General features: G+C 47.6%; 1 pseudogene; it reads right to left on the reverse strand.

Annotated features, from left to right (window-relative positions):
* Positions 1 to 924: 924 nt before the first annotated feature.
* On the reverse strand, positions 925 to 15307 carry LOC125516751 (annotated as a pseudogene).
* Positions 15308 to 17048: the final 1741 nt, after the last annotated feature.

Raw genomic sequence — 17048 nt, forward strand, 5'->3', positions numbered from 1 at the left:
AGGGTGGTTGTCAACAGGAAATTAGAGCTTTGGAGACATACTTTGGAATCCAAAGTGTTTAGACTTAGTAGGACCAAGACCAAGTATATGAGATGCGAATTCATTTGTGCCATGTGCGAGGAGGGAGAGGTTAGTATAGAAGGACAAATAGGGCCTACCAAGGGGATTGAGAACCTTCCATTATTTAGGATCAATTCTTGCAAAGACATGGTGGCATAGACGAGGATGTTAACTACACGATAATAAGAGGGTGGCTGAAGTTGCGGGAAGCATCTGGCATCCACTGCGCAGGGTCCCACAAAATCTAAAAGGCGAGTCCTATATAGGACGACAATCAGACATGTGATGCTTTATGGAGCAAAATATCGGCCCACTAAAAGACAACACATCCAACAAATGAGTGTCACGGAGATGTGCTTGGATGTGTGACCAAACAAGAAAGGACAAGATGCTAAGTAATAGGGTAGGGGTGACATCAGTTAAAGAGAAGCTTGTCCTCCAACCCTGACTAAGGTGGTTTCCGCATATCCAACGAAGGCCTCCAAAAGCAGCAGTTAATAGTGGGATTTTAAAGGGTGGCAAAAATAATAAGATGGGTAGGGGACGACCAAAGGTGACATGGGAGAAGGTCGTAAAAAGGGACTTGAAGGAATAGACTGCATTTAGATATATGGCTCTTGATAGGACATCATGGAAATCAACAATCTATGTGCCGGGACATTAATTTTACTTTTTTATAGTTTCGTTACTTCTCTTTTCTCTCTTCACTCTTTGGATTCCACATGTTTTCTATTGGACTTTATATGTTGCCCACATCAACTTGTTTAGGACAAAAGCCTTGGTTGTTGTTGTTTGACTACCATTTTGACTTTTTGATCTAAGGCTTCCTCTTGATTTCTCTTGACTTCCCTTGACCATGGCTTGCTACCTTACTTCCTTGGACCAAGGCTTGGCGCCTAGGCCTCCTTTGACCAAGCTGGACCAGGGGTTGACCATGTTGACTGCAGTTGACTTTAGTTGATTACTGTGTCCCTGTGGACATCCCCTAGTTAAGGTTTTGGTTGTTGTATTGTATCAACAGTTTCTAATATTTGAGCATACAAATTAGTGAAGGAATATGATACACACCTAGAAACGTAAACTCCATGGCCTTCCTTTGGCAAGAAACCAAGTGCACGTACAGCCGAATGAGGATTCTGAACTATGCATCCACACCAGTTCACCATACGTGTTGTACCATTACCGTCTCTTACATCTGTTCCAACGATAAGGTCTATTTCTTTTCCCTGCTCGAATGTTGAAGCAATTATACTACTGATAAATACCTAATTCAATCGTACTTCGTCAAAGAAATTTTTTTTTTCCTTATAGAGAGTCCTCACCTGGCGAAATATTGTCATGTTAAGCATTCCATCTGAACCAACCGAATGGTCCAGCTTTTGGCAAGCATTCTCAATGTCAAGGAAGCATGTAATAGGCTTCTTATCGATAGCAAGAATCATATCCCCTTCAAGAAGAGTTTCCGCTTTCGATCCAGCAAAGCAACCTATAACTTGCAATACTTGTCTTCGCTCAGGGTCCTTCCTAGCTAGAGCCTGCAACATTGTTCATTTAGAACAGTAAATATTTAATGTATGCAACACGGGATAAATTAACTAGTCAAAAAGGGACCAAATGGCAATCATGCGAGGTGTTCTCCTCACAAACACCCCTGCAATTATCTACTATTATTGAATGCCTCAGATGAATGTCATTAATATTTGACTGCATTAAAAAATTGTTGCGCTGATAAGCACATCAAGATTCAGGCTCAGAAGCCACTAAGCAACAGTATTACCTAGCCACAGAAAAAAGCGACAGTATTACATATGATGTTTTTCAGATTAGATAGCAATTTCAGACAAGGCTAAAAGATAAAGAGATCTAATTACCTGCACCCATTTATCGCTCAATCCATAACTACTTGCCTCTGCGAGCAAAGTTGGATAAATCTCCACCTCCAGAAGTCTGACAAATGGCATTGGTCTCCTAATTCCATTGATAAGACGAAATGGTCCAGGAGCACCAGAGATTATCTTCTCAAGGACTTGACTTATCAGGTATATTGGTATACCTACAACAAATTGATGGCCCCCTTCTTTGCCACAACCAAAGAGCTGTACAAAATAATTAATTGCGTTATACCTCAATTAGTACGTTGGAATCACAGCATCAGATGTAGAGGTTATGACTCACTATGACAGGTAAAAAACAAAACAATTCATCCTCTTTAGCGCAAGTACTCATAACATATTTCAGCAATTTAAGGTCTTTATGCGGTGAATATGTTTCTCTTCTATTGCCCATTTACTTTATGTTGGAGACATCATGCTGCTAATGCATCAATACTTGGACAACAGACTAATGTGAACACTCCAATGAAAGCTGACCTGGCTGGAAATACTTGCCCATAGTGCTTGAACTCTCCCTTGCTCGTCGGTCAACACACCCGATAGTTCGATATCAGAATCTGTAATAAACTTTCCCTACATAGTTAATATGAAAAATTGAGACACAAGAACTCAGTTTTGTTGAAATGTTTGTAGAACGTACCAGTATCGAGCTTAATGACCTCCGTATTCATTGCATGCTACCGTGGAAAGTCACTTGAGCAAATATTAACAGCTTGCCAATTGGTTACGATTGATTTCCTTGATTTAGCATGTAAACTATCAATTAGACGAACTAGGTACACAGAATCTCCTCGGCGGAAGGCAGGTTCTACACATATAAAAAATTAAGGAATTTCTTAAAACATGAAAACAGATCGCATGGTCCAAATTAGTTTCTGCCAGAAGGAAATAGAAATTTCACTACCGGGTAGGTCATTTTAGTGATAGCACGATTGCGATTATTAATAAAAGAATGAAATATAAGAAAACAAGTATATCCAATAACTTTTGTGTAATTCATCTCAGGATTTCAATATACATTAAGGGTAAGCAGTGGTGGAACTAGACGAAGATGTCAGGGGGGATAAAGAGAAAACATTAATGTTTGGGGAGGCTAATGACTACACTTTCTTCTATTTAAGACCCTAAAATATATATTTTTCCTTCAGTGATTGTATCAAGGCTGGGGGGGGGGGGGGGGGAGGACCCCGCCCAATGACAAATAAAAACTGGAAAAGAATCAGAAGAGAACAAATGAATGTGTCCAGTGCTAACCCATTAAAAAATTATTCACGAGTAGCTTTATTATTTGGACAGTTCACTTTCTTTTCACCAACTAGTTTAGTTATGAGAAATATATGAAAAAATCTTAAAGAAAGTAAACCAGAGACTAGCCACATTACTTGCCAGTTCTGCAATTTATTCTTTCTTTGACTGTCCAATTTAGTTTGAGAAATGCATGAAAGCACTCTACAGAAAACAAACAAGTAAGAAGTTTAGAAGCCCGGATAACGGATGCTCCAACTCCTAGTGTCGAAGGATCATATGCAACCAATGCAAAGTTGTGAAAAGGATGCAGAAAAATAACCTGAAAGCCAAAAAGTGGAAGCTACTATTAAATGGAAATTATGTATACCTTCAAATTACAATTAGGAAAGGGAGGATAACTCATACCTCTCCAGGTATTTCAATGGGATATGCAGCAAAAGAAACCATTATATCAGAGATAGATACAGCAACTGTATTCCTATCAACAGCAATCCGACCAAGAGAGTCAGAATGATGTATTACCACACCAGCTCCAATGAAATGTTTAGCATGCACTCCATCAATCATGCATATTGGTGGCACGCGCACCTATATATAGAAAAGTAGAAAATTAGAGATATACGAGTGAGGTGGTTTTTAACAAGAAACACAAAAGCTACAGCTCAAAACTAACAAGTGCATGGTACATTGTGCTATAATGCACACAACTGTTGGTTTTAAAGCACTAAATTAAATCACCCAGTAGAGCTATACGTGCGTACAAGCTAGCACACAAACAGGTTGATTGATTCTGTAACCACATACGTGCACGTTTTGCCACGTAGGCGTACGATCATTGACAATAATTGGTTGGGGGGAGGGGGGCATGGCCCCCTTTGGCCCTCACTAAGCTCCGCCACTGGACAACACTAAGGAAAAAACATGGCATTTATTGGACACAATTGACATATAGGAGTGCCAGCCGTTCACTATCAATCACCATTGCTGAATTTCTAAAGATGAAGCCCATTTTTCTGACCATTGACGCCATTAGATGCCACAAGTAGCAAGGGAATGAAACCATAAGTAACCTCAAAGATGATAAATGAACTACCAAATGTAGACCTCACATGTCTCACGAAAATAACCATAACTTTAGTCCCCTATTTGATGACACTAGTTCTTTATTTTCTCATGAAACAAAATTGCATAAAGAACTGATGCGCAAGAAACCAATAGTCTGTAGTCATGTTGAGTCTGGGTGTAGTTAAAGATAGAATCTGATTCTAATCTGATTGGCTAACTATATATTGGCCTTGAGCCGAAAGGATAGGACATAAGTTGATTTCCCTCATAACATGGTATCATGGCACCAGTTGGAGTTGCTGCCACCGTAATCCCCCTTGTCATTGGGGGAGACTCTGTGTCTGGTGATGTGTCTCTAGATTGTCTGGGTTCTAAACTTAGCAAACAGATGCAGTTGTCGTACCCTACCAGTGAGTCAGTTTTGTTAGAACACTAGCTTAGCTCTCACCCGGGAGTCTCTCTAACATGAATGTGTTACTCCCTCAGTTCCAAAGTAACTGTCGAGGTTTTAGTTCAAATTTATTTGAACTAAAACCTCAACACTTACTTTGGAACAGAGGGAATACCATATATCCCACCACCTTTATATTGGCCTTGAGTCCATGGGAATTCACAAAGTTTCCTTTCTCTCAACAGGCTTCCACAAAAGTAAAAAAACTTTACAATTCATGAAGACAAGCTTTTGTGTTTTTCTCAAAGAAAAAGTGTAGACAACTACCAGCGCTTGTCTAATGTATTGTGCCATTCTGGAAGTCGAACTTCTTTCCTCAGAATGTTAGAAAATTTTAGCCTGTTGTTGGTGGACGCAGATTATGATTAATTTAGTCATGAATTTTTTTTAGAGGACCATATTACTGTATTCACCAAAGGTCCAATGTGTGAATTTTGTTTTATCATTGGCAGAACTGTTTTTACAACATTATTTGTGTGGAGTCGTGGGTAAGCTTCTACCACATTAACCATTTTAGTTAGGGTAGGCTACGAAACAGGTATAGTGTCATGACAAGATCTAAAAATATTAATCTGATGCACCATGACTACATGATCCCTTCCAAAATCAAAGTATAGATGTTTCTCACCTCAAACTTCACAAGGGCTGGTTTAATTACTTGTTCTGCCAATGAAGTTTTACCAGATATTGTTCTAGCAAGGTCAGAGCCTTCCATGCTAGAAGAATGCCGTGAAACACCTTTTATGTCGTCTAAATCTCTAGAAGATGACACGGTTCCTTCAACAGCTATATTCTCATCAACATTTGAGTTCACGGAGATTCGACTCGTCAAGTCCAGATAGCTGAGCTAGGCTAGTGCACACCCCGCCGCCCGCCGCTCCGGCGCCGGCGGCCAGCCCACGCCGTTCCCACGTCCGGGCACGGCGTCCACCTAAACCGCTGTTCGCCACTCCGGCCACGGCGACCACCCAGTTCGGTGTGCCCTACTCGACCAGGAAGCCGGACCTCGCCCTCCACGTTCACGACCTTCCCATCATCACAGGCTTGTTCTTTCAATCTGAGCTCCCTCTGATCTCTTGGTTGCTACTGCCCGTTGCTTTGATGCATGCCGTTCCCTACGCTCTTGATGCATGCTAGCTTCTCTTTAGTTTTCTAGCTTGCTGGTCGCGTCTGCCCCATGGAAGGTGAGCGGTTTCAGGATGCGATGCTCTTGGAGTATGGTTGTGCCACTGTCGAGGCCGTCGCGGGGCGACGCCGCCCCGCCGGCGCACGAAGCAAACCGGACGTCCAGCAATCGCGGAGGACCATTTCCTTGGCGATGCATTCATGAGCGACAATGAAGAAAAAACAACCAGGCTGACACGCCCTGACAGCATAGCCGTTGGCAAACCCCCCGAACCAACTGACCAGGAGAGAAGCAAAGAACTCCGGCGAGAGGAAAACGCCGTCGTTGAGTTGGTTCGGGGGGTTTGCCAACGGCTACGCTGTCAGGGCGTGTTAGCCTGGTTGTTTTTTCTTCGTTGTCGCTCATGAATGCATCGCCAAGGAAATGGTCCTCCGCGATTGCTGGACGTCCGGTTTGCTTCGTGTCAGGATGACCCTTTCTGGCTTGTCCTTTCCTGCCCCAGCCTTGTCCTTTCCGCCCATTCGTTCTTCCACCTGGGCCCAGAACGCTGCTCTGCCCCCTGTCCTCGGACCCCACCCCATGCACGTTTCTCGTGCCCAGGATTCCGGGGCTCCTAGGACTAGATGGCCGATCCCCCCTTTCTTCAGCACGCGGACGACGATAATGAAGTGCCTGGCGGTTTAGATACCCCGCATCCCCCTCCCCTGATGACGCAGCAGGCCTCTGCCCTATCAGGAGACCTCCATGACCGCTCCCCTAGCCGACCCCCTGCCTCCCCTGCCAGCTCGGGCGTCGTCTTCATCAATAAGACCATCCTCACCGCGTCATGCAACCTATCGGGACGCCCTGCTCTCGCGTGACTCAGCGTTGCCAGAGTCATTATGCGTCTCGCGAGCCGTAACAAATCGCCTTTTTAGATACGGTAAACCTGCTGACCTTCACCAGCGCTGCTTCTGCTGCCTCTCCTATAGCCATAGATGACGTGATTGTCGGGATCCTGCTGTCTATTGGCTATGCCGGCGGATTGGTCACCTCAGCTTCCAATGCAGCTTGCGCGTCTACCCGTCTAACCCTAGACGCCGCCTCGCTTCTACTAATGCCAGCCCCCACCCATCGTCACCCACCACTCCTCCTGTCTCAACCCCAGCCTCCTCGCCCTCGCTAGTCATCATCCCCTTCTGCCCTGACCCTTCCAACCTAGCCGCCGACCCCATGGAGCCTGTGATCCGAGGCCGCCCCACCTCGCTGGACGTCCACTTCCCCCTCGTCTCCGACCAGAACACTCTCGTTTGCCTTATCAACATCTCGCCACCCAAATCCAACTTTCTGCCATGGCTCCGGCGTGTTTTCAGGCAGCGGCTCAGGATCGCTGCTGTGCGTTTTGCTGGCTCTGCGGTAAGCACGGCCTTCGCCGTGTTCCAGCGTGAGGAGGAGCAGGCCGCGGCCCTTCGTGCGAGCCCTATCCACGTCGGCCCGCACACGGTCCGTATCCTCCCGCATGCAGCAGGGGACAATGCCTTCTCCTTCTCCTATCGCCACGTCGTCAGCCTGTCGCTGGAAAAGCTGCCTCTCGAGCTTTGGAACAGGCGAGGCGTCGCTGCCTCTGTCGCTGGCTTCACCGGGCTGCTGCGGGTGGAGCATGCTTGCCTACATGGCAACGACTTCGCCGGCATCTTCGTCCTCGCCAAGGTCGAAGCCCTGCAGCACATCCCTCACCACATCGCCTTCCATCGCTTCGACGGCACCGGCGCGTACGCTGACGTATTGATCAACGAGATCTGGGACGTGGCCCGATCGCTCGGATCTCCGACTGCGCCTCCACAACCTCCATCAGTGCGCCGCCACGGGGGGGGGGGGGGGGGGGGGGAGGGGGCTCCGGTGCTAGCCGCGCGCTCCCCAGGACCCTGCCTCGCCAGGACCGCGGTCTGCCTCGGGGGCCCGGTGCGGCGTCGGGTGGCCAGGTCGAGGATGATGGCATGGCCACTCGGGCCTACCGCGCCTTCCTCCAGCCGCATATCGCCTCCGACCAAGACTTCATGGCGATGCTGAAGATCTCCTACAAGCCCAAACTCATCGTGGGGGCCCCTTTCTCCCTCCCTACGACCGAGCAACTCGCTCATGAGGACGAGCAGCGGGGCTGCCTCCGCTCCTCCCTCCTCGCGGCGGCTTGTGCCCGGCCAAGCGCAGCAGTCTCCTTCGACCCAGACGCCTTGTCTTTCTCCTTCGAGCTTCAGCTTAGCAACTGCCGGGTTGCCAAAGGTGCCATTCAGGTGCGAGCCGTCGCCCTGGATGACGGCTTCTTCCCCTGCTTCGACCTACGCTCTGCTACTTTGGCGCGGGAAAGCTGCCGCTCCCTGCTGTTCAATTTCTGGCCGCAAGATGAGTCGGGCCTCATGTGCCCACGCACCCTTCCCCTCCTTCCATCGGTCGACAACATGCACCCACCCAAGCCCGTTGTGCCACATGGGCTCCTGCCCACCGTCGGCCCACCTCTCTCCGCTGCTGGAGGCGCCATTTTCCCTGCCGAGGCCTACTTTCCAGCCTACCGCGCGTCCAGGCCCACCAGGTGCTTGCCACCCGGCCCATTTGTCCTAGACCGCTCAAGCATGCCCCTGCCTTGGGAGACGGCCTGCTCAACTGCGACCGATCCCCTGTGGCCAACACCAACCTGCTTCACGGAGCGTGCTCCTTGCTCCCCGCTCATGTCGCCACCACTTTCTGCTCCTGCCGCACTCCACCGCCAGAGCCTAGGGCCGATGATCTCCGCCCGTTCCCGCCTACTCTCCAGCTTTTCGACTGTCCCGTCGCCCCTCTTCGTCTAGCCTCCCCACCACCACCGCTCCCTATCGGGGCCGTGGCAGGCATGGATCTGGGGCTCGCGGTTGTTCCCCCCTCCGGAGATCCGTCTCCTCCTGCGCACCTGCTGGTTTGGGTCTTGAACAGGCGGACCCCGACTCTGCAGTCGCACCTGCCGTCCAAGATCTGAACGCGCCACCCTCTACTACGCGCCGCAGCCCTCGCATCAGAGAGATGTATGATGGGGAGCGGGTTGGCTCTGTCGAGCGCGCCTCTAAGCGCAAAGCGGCGACCTCTGGCTCCAACCACGGTGGCTATGGCCGGCGTCCCAGCTCCGGCGCCTCCCGCAGCAAGAAGAAAACCAAGGTGGTGCCGGTCGCCGAGCTGCTGGACCTCCAGTTCGGCAGCACCCCCGCGCCCATGACCAGGAGCAAGCTCAAGCAAGTAGCCAAGTGCTGCGACCTCAACATGGACGCCATCCTCGCTCAAGCATCCTCCTCCTCGACCACCGATGCTGGCTGCTCTGGCCACTCGGTCAGCTCATCCGCTTCTTCCATGGGGGCTCGCTCTGAACCAGATGTTTAGAGGTTTATCAGTTGTTCTTCTGTTGCTTTGCATTAGCGTTCGTCCCAGAGTCGTTCCTGCTCCGTTAGCTCAGTGTCAGGTCACCCTATTAGTTTATTTTCTGTTTTCGGTCTATGTTTCTGTCAGTTTGTACCTGTTAGTCAGTCCTGTGTTAGTCCAAGTTGTAAGACCTCTGTTGCATCAATGCTATCAATGTCCCCCCCCCCCTATGTTACTGCCTCCTGCATTCTGTCATTCATGCATTTGCCATGTCCTCTTCTTCTTGCATGGGCGGTTTTCACCACGATCTATGAAGCTTGTTGATTGGAATGTTAGAGGCCTGGGTGATGTGAATAAGTGCTCTTTGGTTCGCGATGTTCTAACTTCCTGTCGACCTAGCATTGCTTGTTTTCAGGAGACAAAGTTGGAATCAGCTTCAACCTTCAAGCTGAAGAGTTTTCTTCCTGCTTACCTCGACAACCAAGCGATCATGCCCTCTTCAGGCTCCTCAGGCGGCATTCTAGTTCCGTGGGACACTTCTGCTTTCTCTGGTCAGGTCTTGGCCTCACACAGATACCATCTTACAGTCCGGTTCTCTTCAACAACGTCTGAATCAGCTTTTGTGGTCACCACTGTTTATGCTCCCTTCATTCATCAAGAGCGGCACCTTTTCTTCGAAGAGATCAACAATACATTTGCTTCTATTATCTGAGCCATGGATTGTTCTTGGCGATTTTAACATGTATCGGTCCACGGAGGAGAAATCTCGAGGTCGAGTCAACTGGGCCATGATGGACTTGTTTAATGATTGGATTCGATCGCATGGGTTGGATGAAGTGGATATTTGCAACCGTAAGTTCACCTGGTCAAACAAACGTGAAGATCCTACCTTGGTTCGGCTTGACAGAGTGCTCATCAACACCAGCTGGTTATTATCCTTCAGCAATACTTCAGCTATGGTTGTTCCGTCGATCACCTTGGACCATGTACCTCTTTTGGTCCAGTTTGGCAACACCCAGGACAAAAGCAAGCTCTTTAGAATGGAAAATCATTGGTTACACATGGAGGAAACGCGTTCCATCATTCAAAACTGTTGGGAACAAAGCACCAGACCAATCCACTCAGCTGCCACTCTCATAAACATGAAGATGAGACGCACCCGTGCTGCTTTGCGTCAATGGCAGCGATCACGAGCCAGCTTAGACCTGCTCATTTCCAATAATAAGAAACTGGTGCACTACCTTGATTCCATCGAGGAACGACGCTCCCTATCGCTGCTAGAAAAGACTCTGAGAACTTTTGCAGCAGACAAAGCAGAGTTGCTTATTCTGTGGCTTACTGCGTCTTGGAGACGAAGGGCTAAACTCCGTTGGTGTGTTTCTGGAGATGAGAACTGCAGTTTCTTCCACGCTGCTGCTAATGGCCATGCCAGACGGAACAAAGTCCAGGGTACTCATTAAGGACGGAGTGGAGTTCTTCGACAACAAGCTCAAGCTTCAGCTGGCTACTGAATATTACTCTGCTCTCCTCGGTCAACCTTCCCCCTCGATACCTACAGTTCAGCTTGATCAACTCTATGAGCACGACGACCTCTCGTGCCTAGCTAGGGAGTTCACCTGGGAAGAGATAGTTGAAGCTATCAACCACTCGCCAAACAACCGCAGCCCTGGCCCGGATGGGTTTACCAACGAATTCTTCAAAGCTTTCTATGGCGTTCTCAAGACAGACTTGCAACTTTTCTTCTCTCAGCTCTATCAGAATGAGCTCGACCTGTCCGGCATTAACCTGGCTCACATTTCCCTTCTGCCCAAGAAGGAAACCCCACTCGAGCTCAAGGATTTCAGACCCATCTCAATTGTACACAGTGTGCCCAAGCTTGCTAGCAAGATACTGACCAGAAGGCTTCAAACTCAAATCCCTGGCTTAATCCACTCCCTGCAGTCTGGCTTCATCAAAGGTCGAGCCATCGTTGAGAACTTCACTCTGGCTGCAGACATGATCCAGACGGCGCATAAAAGGAAGTTGCCCGTGGTAGCCCTCAAGTTGGATTTCCAAAAAGCTTTTGACTCCGTCAGCTGGCCCTGCCTTCTCAATATTTTGTCTGCCAGAGGCTTCCCTCAGCGTTGGATCAGTTGGGTTCACTGCTTGCTTTCCACGGCCACCTCTCGCATCCTGATGAATGGGGAGCTGGGTGCCCCTTTTGCTAATAAGAGAGGCTTCAGACAGGGCGATTCCATATCGCCATACTTATTCATTTTAGTGGCCGATGTTCTGCAACGTCTCTGCTGCTCTGCTTTTCAAGATGGTAGTTTGGTTCACCCCCTCGGTTCGGACAGATTGTTCCCAGTTCTACAATACGCCGACGACACCTTAATCCTCTTCCATGGCAACACGGAACAAGCCAACATCATCAAGCAGATCCTGTCTGATTTCTCTGCTTTCTCTGGGCTACAGATCAACTATCACAAGAGCACGCTCATCCCGATTTGCATTGACAGCTCTACCACCAATGAGATTGTTGCCATTTTCGGATGCCCACCCTCCAGCTTCCCTTGCACCTATCTTGGCTTGCCCCTCTCTCTGCACAAGATTCGGCACGACCTACTGCTACCTGTCATTCATAAGGTCGACAAGCGTTTATTGGGTTGGCTTGCTACTCTCCTGTCTTGGGGCGGCAGACTCACTCTGGTTAACTCCATTCTGGCCAGCATCCCCAGTTACTTCATGGCGTGCTTCCGCTGGCCGAAGGAATCCCTACACAAGCTAGAGGGCTTGTTGAGATCATTTCTATGGCAAGGCACGAGCGCAGCTAAAGGGGGCCACTGTTTAGTTGCCCGGCACTTCGTCACCATGGCTCGTTCTGAAGGTGGCCTGGGCGTTAGAGATCTGTTGGCGCATAATCAGGCCCTGCTAACCAAATTTGTTGCTCGGGTGCTCCAACACTCTGACGTTCCTTGCTACCAATGGTTCGCCCAACAATATTGTCGCAACTCTATACCAAGGAAGAACTGTGCACGCGACATTGCCATCTGGAGGGGTTTTAAACAGTCCATCCCCATGGTTCTAGCCTCCTCCATGTGTTCTTTGGGACCTGGCAGATCGATATCTTTCTGGCATGACTGCTGGCTCCCACTCGGACGTCTCAGCTTTGCTCTACCTACTTTGTACACCTTTGCTAGAGACAAGGACTGTTCTGTGGCCTCTCAATGCCCTCAAGGTTTTTGGCACCTCCAGCTTCACCCCAACCTGTCAGCCTCTGCCGGCAACGATCTCCAGCTCCTCCTCCCCCTTCTGGCTTCGGTCACGGCATCGTCTCACCGACCAAACTCCAGGCTCTCTGCCATCAATAATAAGCCCATCACTGCAGCTCACGCCTATGAGCTTCTCACCTTCAGTGGTATGGCCTGTGCTTACAGTTCTTGGGTCTGGGACCGGATCATCCCCCTCAAACACCGTGTTTTCTTGTGGCTGCTGTTCTGGGGTCGCTTGAATACTCGAGATAACATGATGAAGAAGCATTGGTCCTCGATTGTGTCAAGCCAGGACTGCGATATCTGCCCTGCTCCAGAATCTGCGTCGCACCTGGTTTTACGTTGCTGCCCGGCCTCAGCAATCTGGGATGTGTTCGGCCTAACTGATCTTGCCTTCGGTTCTTTGGACCTCACCAGTTTTATCGAACGGGCTGAACAACGCTGGCCTGCCACAAGCAAGTTCCACCTTCTCTTTGCCGCCACCGCTGTCACATCCTGGCACGCCCGAAACGACCGAGTATTCAATTCCAAGAGGTGGTCCCTGGCTTATATCAAACAGTACATGTCACGGCTACTTCATCTCTGGAAGCATAGAAGCCATGAGCAGAGCGACAATGATGCTATAGACGCGTGGACACACCACTTAACCTAGCTTAAGCGGGCTTCGGCTTTAAGCTAGTTCATCCCAGTTTTTTTGTGTCACACAGTTGTTCACCTCTCCCTTCTTCTTTCCCCCTGTCTGTTTTTCTCTTTACTTGTCTACTTGCAAACTGGCAGCTTATCGCCAGGGCACCCTGGTGCTGAAATAAGCTTCATGTAATCGACCATTACGGTCCCCAGGCTTCTTGCCTGTTTTGAAATATATAAGGTAGACCTCACTACCTTTTCGTTTAAAAAAAACATTTGAGTTCACATCCCTATGACCACGTTGATGAATGGAAACTACATATGGAGATTCCAGTAGCATAGCTGATTTTGCAATCCACAATCCAGTTGCATCATTTCGAGTATATAACTGAGGTGTTGCATACCATCCATGCTGATAAATTGTAACTATTGTACACTGGACACATCAATAAGACAAAATTTTAGTTGTATTCTAACAAATAGATAAAGAAGATTTTTCATGATAAAGCCGCCAGGGAATATTTTCCTACCTTGTTCCGATGTCGGGCAGTGTATGTTACATATTCAAGAGGCACTCGTTCTCCCCTAGACAGTTCTGAAATAACCACAATAAAGTCACCTAAATCTGCAATATCCTTTCTTGCAAACTTTTTGATAATAGAATATCGTGGAACCGATGCCCGGGAGAGCATGTACCTGAGTCGCACCATGTTGAATAAGACAGAAATCTCAGGAAATAGAACATGAATTGTCAGATGTCTTACCCAGGTTCAGCAACATATACAAGACCACATTTGAACCCGAAGTGTCTAGCCTGAAACATCATTACATACAAGATTAGTTTTTTGGACGGAAAATACAAGATTAGTTTAAGTTATGTACAATGATGCTTTCATAGACTACATAAACATAAATATAGTCTCTCTTTTTACAACTAAAAGGTACTCACTCTGTAAAGAAATATAAGAGCGTTTAGATCACTACTTTTGTGATCTAAACGCTCTTATATTTTCTTTACAGAGGGAGATGCTTTCATAGACTACATAAACATATAGTCTCCCTTTTTACAACTAAAAGGTACTCAGTGATCTAAACGCTCTTATATTTCTTTGCGGAGGGGAGTATTTCATTAAAGCTTATAATACATACTCCCACCGTCCCAAATAAGTTGAAGTTTTAGTTTTGTCCTAGGTCAAACTACTTTAAGTTTGACCAAGTATATAGAAAAGCATGCTAATACCTACAACATCAAATACACAGGTTATGAAAAATATATTCTATGACGAGTCTAATGAAATTAATTTGGTGCTATAAATGCTAATATATTGTTCATAGATTTGTTCAAACTTAAAGTAGTTTGACATAGGACAGTTTTGAAACATGGTGCAATGCAGTGGCCGACCTAGAATTGCAAGCTTGGGGGTGCCACACGTCAAAGCTTACACTAAGAAACATCATAATCTCAATAAATAGTCCGAAAATAACAACAGCTTAATTGATATTTAGTGTTAACTATATAGTAAAATTTATTTTACAACTTTGGAGGGGGTGCCGGGGCACCCACGGCACACCCCCACTAGATCCGCCACTGGTGCAATGCACATATATGAAGAAAGCTAAAGATACTACTCCCTCCGTTTTTATTTACTCCGCATATTATAGTTAACTGAAGTCAAACTTTGTAAAATTTAACCAAATTTATAGAAAAGAATATAAATATTTAGCATAACAAATCTATATGATGTAGAAGAACATTCAACAATGAATCTAATGGTATTAATTTTTTATTGTATATGTTAATATTTTTGTCTATTGGCTTTATCAAAGTTTGTAAAGTCTGACTTTGATCAAAACTAATATGCAGAGTAAATAAAAACGGAGAAGTACATAACAAAGATGAGGAAGGCTACAGAAGGAGTCTGATGGCAGATCAGGCAAGAATACCATCTCACAACCACGACTGGAGTCTTCGGGGGCCCAAAGTAGTCTAAGTAACTATGCTCGCCTCTGCTGGTGGTCTAATTGGCAGTGACCTAAGGCTTGAATGTTCTGACGTGTAGATAACAGATAAGCTTCACGGAGCTCAGACTTCAAATGCCTTGTTCACTAAATCTGGGGACAAACATCTCTCACCTGCCGTCATGGAACGTCCGAAACAAAGAAACTCTAACATCCTTGGTATGAGTACCTTCAAGGAATTCTTCAAACATATGGCATCAAAGACCATGGTTATCTTGTTTAGCCAAACAATCGCCAGATATGGAGTAGATCGGAGAAGGATCCAGATCCAAGCTCCTCCTCGTCAGGAGAGAGGGTCCTGGCATGAGCTTGGGCTGAGGCAACGATCCACATCCGAGAAAGGGTCATCGACACCAAGCCCAGACTAGATCCACACGCCTCCAACAAAAGGAGAATCAGTAACCCTACTATACACACAACAAAGGCCAGAGCTCCCGGTGGCAGAGAATGATAGGATGTGTACTCTCAAAATAGGCTTTCACCCCACTATATAAATAAAGCCAACACCACGTCCATACAAGAGTGTCAAGTTCAAAGAAATAGAAGATCCTACTGGGGCATCGGCACAAACACGCCTAAGAAAAGCATAAAAGCAATAGGGAGAAAAGACCACCAAGTGGCCGCAGAGTGAGGGGACTTGTTGCGAGGCAAGGAGGCTAGCGTCATCATGCATCGCGTTCATCATCAGTCCAAACCTCTTTCGGTCGCGCTACTTAGACAACGGGTGCCAGTAGTGCTGCAAAAACGCCAGGAATTTGAAGATCAAGTCAGAGTGCAAGCTAACACCGCAAACACAAACCAGAAGAGGTGTCTCCTCCTACTGGTCTGGTTGACACTGGTTTGAATGATTCCAGCCAAGTCTAGGGCCTCCCAATCATGCCCTAGAGCCTCACAGAAAAAGACCTCAAAGAAGCCTCGCTGTGGTGCAAGAAAAGAGGATGTGGATCCCCGAGACAGGGACCCCACACAGAGGGCAGAGGTCATTCCCTGGGCTGTGTCTCTTGTTCATCTCCGTCTTGGATGGGAGGCGATCCCTCAACAATTGCCAAAGAATTTTTTTGATCTTCAAGGGCAAGGGCGCTTTCCAAGTGGCGATGTCCAAGCAATAGTCACCCTGCGACACCAAGCATGATATGCCGAGCTGATAGAGAAAACACCCGAAATGGCGAGACACAAAGAAATAGTGTTCGAATATTCTGCGAGCACCAGCGAGGAGGGTAGTCCGCAAATTAGCTCGCTCTACTAACTCCAGATGCCCTAATGACCACCGGAGCAAGATGTTCCATTGACCATTTAGGGCAGCTGAAGACACCAACATCATCAGATCCGCGCAAATGGCAAACAGGTTAGGGAACACCATACGTTAAGGAGTTCCACCGAGCCAAGCGTGGAGCCAAAATAGGGTCCCCTCTCCATTGCCGATGGAGAAGGTAACCCCTAGGTAGATCTGCTGCTTGATCCGTTAGATGGATCAAGCAGGGAGAGGCTCACCCCGCAAATATTTAGTCTGAAGAAGCTGCAACCACAAACCCCCTCCCCTCGCATAATCCGCTAGACCCAACGGAGCATGAGGGCCACGTTCATGCGACGGGAAGCTAGGATGCCTATCCCCTCCAGGTCCTTCGGCAAACAAATGTCAACCCACTTTACCATATGGTATTTTTGACGATCTTTCTCGCCTGCCAGAAGAAACAAGAAAGATATTTATCAAACGAGTTGCGAACCCGGCCTGCTCCAGCAAGATATACAATCCCATCATATACATGGGAAGGCTAGAGAGATTTGTGTCAATCAGGGCCGTCTTACTACATTTGGAAGTAAAACGTCTGCGCCAGGGTTCTGTAGACGCGACCCACCCCATGAGTGGGTCAAACTTGACCAGCATAACCCTTTGAGTCTCATAGGGGCATCCCCAAATAAGATATGGGAAAGGAGGACAACCTGCAATT

The sequence above is a fragment of the Triticum urartu genome, chromosome 6 (assembly GCF_003073215.2).
Source record: "Triticum urartu cultivar G1812 chromosome 6, Tu2.1, whole genome shotgun sequence".
Classification (NCBI taxonomy): Eukaryota; Viridiplantae; Streptophyta; class Magnoliopsida; order Poales; family Poaceae; genus Triticum; species Triticum urartu.